At 49.9% G+C, this 7,500-nt stretch overlaps 1 non-coding gene across 1 annotated transcript; it reads left to right on the top strand.

Annotated features, from left to right (window-relative positions):
• The first annotated feature begins 5,528 nt into the window (after window positions 1-5,528).
• LOC143175872 (5.8S ribosomal RNA) lies at window positions 5,529-5,683 on the top strand. The gene has a single exon (XR_013000523.1). It is a non-coding gene; the product is annotated as a 5.8S ribosomal RNA (ribosomal RNA).
• The last annotated feature ends 1,817 nt before the right edge of the window (window positions 5,684-7,500 follow it).

The following is a 7,500-nucleotide window of genomic DNA, read 5'->3' as shown; positions in this document are numbered from 1 at the left end:
TGCGTTCTATAATAGAAATACCCGTCGTAGCGTTTCTTCCGAGTCAACCCGCTCACGAAACACTCTCTCGTCGTGGAATCCCCGCGTCGGAGAGTAAAACGCGAATTCATAGTATGGAAACTTACGTCTCTCGACGATGGGACGATCCACGCGAAGAGTTGTTACGTGCACGCGTATGGTGCGATTGCGTCGATTCGCTTTTCTGTACGGGGAGTAATAGAACGTTGAGTTGACTTATCGGGTCTTCGTTGGAATTACCGTCGCTGGCATTGTAAACTCCAGATGACCTTGTGATTCCTTCGTCGGGCACTGGTAAAGGGTGGCGATGATGCGTTCTATAATAGAAATACCCGTCGTAGCGTTTCTTCCGAGTCAACCCGCTCACGAAACTCTCTCTCGTCGTGGAATCCCCGCGTCGGAGAGTAAAACGCGAATTCATACTATGAAAACTTACGTCTCTCGACGATGGGACGATCCACGCGAAGAGTTGTTTACGGGCACGCGTATGGTGCGATTGCGTCGATTCGCTTTTCTGTACGGGGAGAAATAGAACGTTGAGTTGACTTATCGGGTCTTCGTTGGAATTACCGTCGCTGGCATTGTAAACTCCAGATGACCTTGTGATTCCTTCGTCGGGCACTGGTAAAGGGTGGCGATGATGCGTTCTATAATAGAAATACCCGTCGTAGCGTTTCTTCCGAGTCAACCCGCTCACGAAACTCTCTCTCGTCGTGGAATCCCCGCGTCGGAGAGTAAAACGCGAATTAATACTATGAAAACTTACGTCTCTCGACGATGGGACGATCCACGCGAAGAGTTGTTTACGTGCACGCGTATGGTGCGATTGCGTCGATTCGCTTTTCTGTACGGGGAGAAATAGAACGTTGAGTTGACTTATCGGGTCTTCGTTGGAATTACCGTCGCTGGCATTGTAAACTCCAGATGACCTTGTGATTCCTTCGTCGGGCACTGGTAAAGGGTGGCGATGATGCGTTCTATAATAGAAATACCCGTCGTAGCGTTTCTTCCGAGTCAACCCGCTCACGAAACTCTCTCTCTCGTCGTGGAATCCCCGCGTCGGAGAGTAAAACGCCGAAGGCTTACTATGAAACTTACGTCTCTCGACGATGGGACGATCCACGCGAAGAGTTGTTACGTGCACGCGTATGGTGCGATTGCGTCGATTCGCTTTTCTGTACGGGGAGTAATAGAACGTTGAGTTGACTTATCGGGTCTTCGTTGGAATTACCGTCGCTGGCATTGTAAACTCCAGATGACCTTGTGATTCCTTCGTCGGGCACTGGTAAAGGGTGGCGATGATGCGTTCTATAATAGAAATACCCGTCGTAGCGTTTCTTCCGAGTCAACCCGCTCACGAAACTCTCTCTCGTCGTGGAATCCCCGCGTCGGAGAGTAAAACGCGAATTCATAGTATGGAAACTTACGTCTCTCGACGATGGGACGATCCACGCGAAGAGTTGTTACGTGCACGCGTATGGTGCGATTGCGTCGATTCGCTTTTCTGTACGGGGAGCAATAGAACGTTGAGTTGACTTATCGGGTCTTCGTTGGAATTACCGTCGCTGGCATTGTAAACTCCAGATGACCTTGTGATTCCTTCGTCGGGCACTGGTAAAGGGTGGCGATGATGCGTTCTATAATAGAAATACCCGTCGTAGCGTTTCTTCCGAGTCAACCCGCTCACGAAACTCTCTCTCGTCGTGGAATCCCCGCGTCGGAGAGTAAAACGCGAATTCATAGTATGGAAACTTACGTCTCTCGACGATGGGACGATCCACGCGAAGAGTTGTTACGTGCACGCGTATGGTGCGATTGCGTCGATTCGCTTTTCTGTACGGGGAGCAATAGAACGTTGAGTTGACTTATCGGGTCTTCGTTGGAATTACCGTCGCTGGCATTGTAAACTCCAGATGACCTTGTGATTCCTTCGTCGGGCACTGGTAAAGGGTGGCGATGATGCGTTCTATAATAGAAATACCCGTCGTAGCGTTTCTTCCGAGTCAACCCGCTCACGAAACTCTCTCTCGTCGTGGAATCCCCGCGTCGGAGGGTAAAACGCGATATATAATAGTATATGCCAGTGGTTCGCGCGCGTCGTCTCTGAGATACGCGGTCGACAGAGTTCCGAAAACACGTGATGTGCCACGATTTCCGTGCGTCTTACATCTTTCGACGATGGGACGATCCACGCGAAGAGAACGTTCGTGCTTGCGTGAGGTGCAACAGCGTCGATTCGCTTTTCTGTACGGGGAGAAATAGAACGTTGAGTTGACTTATCGGGTCTTCGTTGGAATTACCGTCGCTGGCATTGTAAACTCCAGATGACCTTGTGATTCCTTCGTCGGGCACTGGTAAAGGGTGGCGATGATTCGTTCTATAATAGTAATACCCGTCGTAGCGTTTCGACCGATGTCACCCGCCACGAAAGTCTCTCTCGACGTGGAAACCCCGCGCCGAAGAGTAAACGCGAAGGCTTACCATACGAAAGAAAACGGTATTATACGCCTGTGGTATGTGCGTCTCGGCTCTGTGATACGCGATCGGCAGAGTTACAAAAAAACGTTGATGGGCCACGATTTCCGTGCGTCTTACATCTTTCGACGATGGGACGATCCACGCGAAGAGTAGTTACGTGCTCGCGCGAGGTGCGATAGCGTCGATTCGCTTTTCTGTACGGGGAGAAATAGAACGATGAGTTGACTTATCGGGTCTTCGTTGGAATTACCGTCGCTGGCATTGTGAACTCCAGATGACCTTGTGATTCCTTCGTCGGGCACTGGTAAAGGGTGGCGATGATTCGTTCTATAATAGAAATACCCGTCGTAGCGATTCGGCCGAGTCACCCGCCACGAAACTCTCTCTCGTCGTGGAATCCCCATGTCGGAGAGTAAAACGCGAAGGCTAACTATATATAAGAAATATATAGTATTATTTATGCCTGTGGTTCTCCGTTTGCCCTACTCTCAGATACGCGACTCGGAGAGTTACGAATAATCGTGATGGACCACGATTTCTGTACGTCTTACATCTTTCGACGATGGGACGATCCACGCGAAGAGATCATTCCTGCTTGCGTGAGGTGCGATAGCGCCGATTCGCTTTTCTGTACGGGGAGAAATAGAACGATGAGTTGACTTATCGGGTCTTCGTTGGAATTACCGTCGCTGGCATTGTAAACTCCAGATGACCTTGTGATTCCTTCGTCGGGCACTGGTAAAGGGTGGCGATGATTCGTTCTATAATAGAAATACCCGTCGTAGCGATTCGGCCGTGTCACCCGCCACGAAAATCTCTCTCGTCGTGGAATCCCCGCGTCGTAGAGTAAACGCGAAGGCTTGCTATAGAAGACTATAGTTTATACGCCTGTGGTTCACCGGTTGCCTGCTCTCCGGGGTACGCGATCGCGCAGGAGTTACGGAAGAACTTGATGGGCCACGATCTCCAAGCGGCTATATCTTTCGACGATGGGACGATTCACGCGAAGAGAACGTTCGTGCATGCGTGAGGTGCGATAGCGTTGATTCGCTTGTCTGTACGGGGAGAAATAGAACGATGAGTTGACTTATCGGGTCTTCGTTGGAATTACCGTCGCTGGCATTGTAAACTCCAGATGACCTTGTGATTCCTTCGTCGGGCACTGGTAAAGGGTGGCGATGATTCGTTCTATAATAGAAATACCCGTCGTAGCGTTTCGACCGATGTCACCCGCCACGAAATTCTCTCTCGTCGTGGAATCCCCGCGTCGGAGAGTAACCGCCGAAGGCTTGCTATAGAAGACTATAGTTTATACGCCTGTGGTTCACCGGTTGCCGGCTCTCCGGGGCACGCGATCGCGCGAAGGTTACGGAGGGACGTGAAGCGCCCGAGCAATGAAACGTCCGCAGGAGGAAACGAGCAACCGCCGAACATTGTTTCGCGACGTTTCCATAATGTATTGTCGTTTCGCTCGCATCCCGCTTCTTTCCCCTAGTTTCCTCGACGCGTAGTTTCGCAGCCTTAGTGGACGAATCATTCTCGATTCGAGGAAAGATATGCAGTGGGGCGTGCAATGAGCCCGCCAGAGACCACGATCTCCAATGCGTCTTTACATCTTTCGACGATGGGATGATCCACGCGAAGAGAACGTTCGTGCTTGCGCGAGGTGCGTTAGCGTCGATTCGCTTTTCTGTACGGGGAGAAATAGAACGATGAGTTGACTTATCGGGTCTTCGTTGGAATTACCGTCGCTGGCATTGTAAACTCCAGATGACCTTGTGATTCCTTCGTCGGGCACTGGTAAAGGGTGGCGATGATTCGTTCTATAATAGAAATACCCGTCGTAGCGATTCGGCCGAGTCACCCGCCACGAAACTGTCTCTCTTTCGTCGTGGAAACCCCGCGTCGGAGAGTAAAACGCGCGAAGGCTGTGACTGTAACATATATATATACAGTATACAATGCCTGTGGTTTTTGCGCGTGTCGGCTCTTCGGTATACGCGATCGGCCAGAGTTACGGAGGGACGGTGAAGCGCACGAGAAATTGAAACGGCCGCACGATTGGAACCGAGCAACCGTCGAACATTGTTTCGCGACGTTTCCATAATGCGTTTTCGTTTCGCTCGCATACCGCTTCTTTTCCCCTAGTCTCTGAGACGCGTTTTCGAGCCGTTCTTCTACTATCGATTCTCGTAGAGAGAAGGGACCGGGTAGTCTGGAAGTGGAACCCGCATCTTGCGTGTACCGTACACGGAATTGAGAGGACCGGCCGTGAAGCTCGTTTTAAAGCCGTGCGTCTGACACCCAACTCTTGCGCGCCAATTTCGCGGCAAGAGATAATATGGGACGAATGACCGGCAAAGAGCCAGCTGTGAAGTCTGTTTTTTTAATCGAATCCGTGGACGTGTGTATGCCGTAGCGTCGCTCGTCGTGTTCGTTCATGGTCGTTCCGAGAGAAAGAACGAAAGCGGTAACGAAGGGACCGGCCGTGAAGCTCGTTTTAAAGCCGCGCGTCTGACACCCAACTCTTGCGCGCCAATTTCGCGGCAAGAGATAACATGGGACGAATGACCGGCAAAGAGCCAGCTGTGAAGTCTTTTTTCATTATTTGCTTTCAATCGATCGATCGGTACGATTCGTGCAACGTTTCGCGCGATGCGACGCGAAAACATGCGCGCAACAATAGATGCGTCTGATCGGAAGAACGCGAGGGTCGACTGCACGCGATGGATTCAGTATCGGGTAGGATACAAAATATATCCCCGTCGTTTCCACGCGTGCGAGTCTTCTGCGTCTTTCGCGGGTTTTTGAATGCACTATACGCCCGGAACGTCGAGAAATATATACATATTACTTGAACGTTTTTCGTCTCGAAAGGCTTCGGTGTCGTCTCCAAGGCGACGCCTGAATCTCCTTCGCGCGCTGGTCGGAGATTCAGGTATCAACTTTTATCTTCTCTTTGAAAGAAGAGAGATATTAGGTCGAACAAATGAGAATAAAATTATATATGTGAAATATAAAATTTATACGATTACCCTGAACGGTGGATCACTTGGCTCGTGGGTCGATGAAGAACGCAGCTAATTGCGCGTCAACGTGTGAACTGCAGGACACATGAACATCGACATTTCGAACGCACATTGCGGTCCACGGATACAATTCCTGGACCACGCCTGGCTGAGGGTCGTTTACGTACCATACACTGCTTGCGTAGCTCTGTCAAATCCCCGCCGTCGTTCACCTCTTCGGATCGAACGTTTTTTTACCGAAGGGCGCAAAGAACGTTTCTGAGTCGGGTTAAGAGAAGGATGCTACGTACGAGCGAACGATGGGTGTCTCGTCGGCGTTTGTCGCGGACACGCGAAAATTCTGTGAATTTCACGGACAGTGTACGTTCTAGTTGTTGCAAAACGATCGGAATCGTTTGTATGGACTCGCGTGAGTGTTCGCGGCGTCGTGCGTCGTTCAATTACGACCGCCCGCGGATACCGCTCCACTGCGATATGGATCTGAGCGACAACTTTTTCGGCTGTTCGTGAGATGAACGGTTTCGTGTGTTTAGAAAAATTTTTTTTCCCGCGCTCCCGACGTCACCTGAAATGATGCGTCAGAGGTGAAAGAAAATATTAAGAAGTCGAGAGAGAGAGAGACTACACACGTTTTATTCATATTTTGTATACCGTGCGTGAGACGGATGTGCACGACACGTCGTATGTCGGTATATTACCGACTGGCCCCAGGGAGATTGTTTTCTTCCTCTCTTACGAATGAGATGTACGTTTCGGAGGATCGTCGTTACCGAAACACACGGCAAAACGAGACTTCTCGCAGCAGAACCTTTATACACAATACACATCGACTCTTTTTACCCCGAGAGAGAGAGAAAAGGTGTATTTCTTTTTTTTATTTTTCGAATTCGACGCACGAACGCTTTGACGACTGGAGAAAAACACGGTGTGTGTTAAAATCGTGCGGGACGAGCATGCGTATTCGTAACGGGTCGAATAGTTCTTATTCCCCGTCGTCGCGTGTCCTCGCTGGACCACCACCGTGCGCTTCCGCCACGTTCAGTTGAATTTCGAAATATATATATATAAAAAGAATCACCATATACTCTCTTTCGGGAGGTGTATTTTTATCGGTTTCTGCTATAGAGAAGAGACGGAGATCGTGTTGTGAGGTGTAACGTTTCTGTATCCCCGTTTCGGAGGATCGTCGTTATCGGCGGAACACACGTCAAAACGAGACTTCTCGCAGAACCTTTATACACAATACACATCGACTCTTTTACCCCGAGAGAGAGAAAAGGTGTTTTTCTTTTTTTTTATTTTTCGAATTCGACGCACGAACGCTTTGACGACTGGAGAAAAACACGGTGTGTGTTAAAATCGTGCGGGACGAGCATGCGTATTCGTAACGGGTCGAATAGTTCTTATTCCCCGTCGTCGCGTGTCCTCGCTGGACCACCACCGTGCGCTTCCGCCACGTTCAGTTGTATTTCGAAATATATATATATATATAAAAAGAATCACCATATACTCTCTTTCGGGAGGTGTATTTTTATCGGTTTCTGCTATAGAGAAGAGACGGACGATCGTGTGTGACACCACGTGGTAACGTTTCCGTATCCCCGTAAAATACGTTTATCTTTTCTCGTAGAAAAGAGAGAGGAAGAGGCAGGAGCTCCTCTTTGGCGAGGCTTTCGAACGTCGCGTCCCGTCCGCCGGAATATAATGATATAAATATATAACCGCCGCCGACTTTGTGCGAAAGCGTTGAAACGAACGCGTCGGTCGCCCCATGGTGTGTGTTTGTCGTGTCTTCTTTTCCTCTTCTGCACTTCTCTTCACTGTCGATCGCGAGACCGCGCGAGATCCGCTTCGGTCGTCCAGTCCCCGAAAATTCTTCTCGGACGGGCGTTAAAGTTAACCGGAGCGCGAGATCGTCTAGCGAGAGTCTTTTTCGCGATCGAGTAAAATGTGATAGAAGAAGGAGAAGAGTGTA

The sequence above is a fragment of the Nomia melanderi genome, unplaced genomic scaffold (assembly GCF_051020985.1).
Source record: "Nomia melanderi isolate GNS246 unplaced genomic scaffold, iyNomMela1 scaffold0240, whole genome shotgun sequence".
Lineage (NCBI taxonomy): Eukaryota > Metazoa > Arthropoda > Insecta > Hymenoptera > Halictidae > Nomia > Nomia melanderi.
This window is presented reverse-complemented; position numbering and strand designations above follow the sequence as displayed.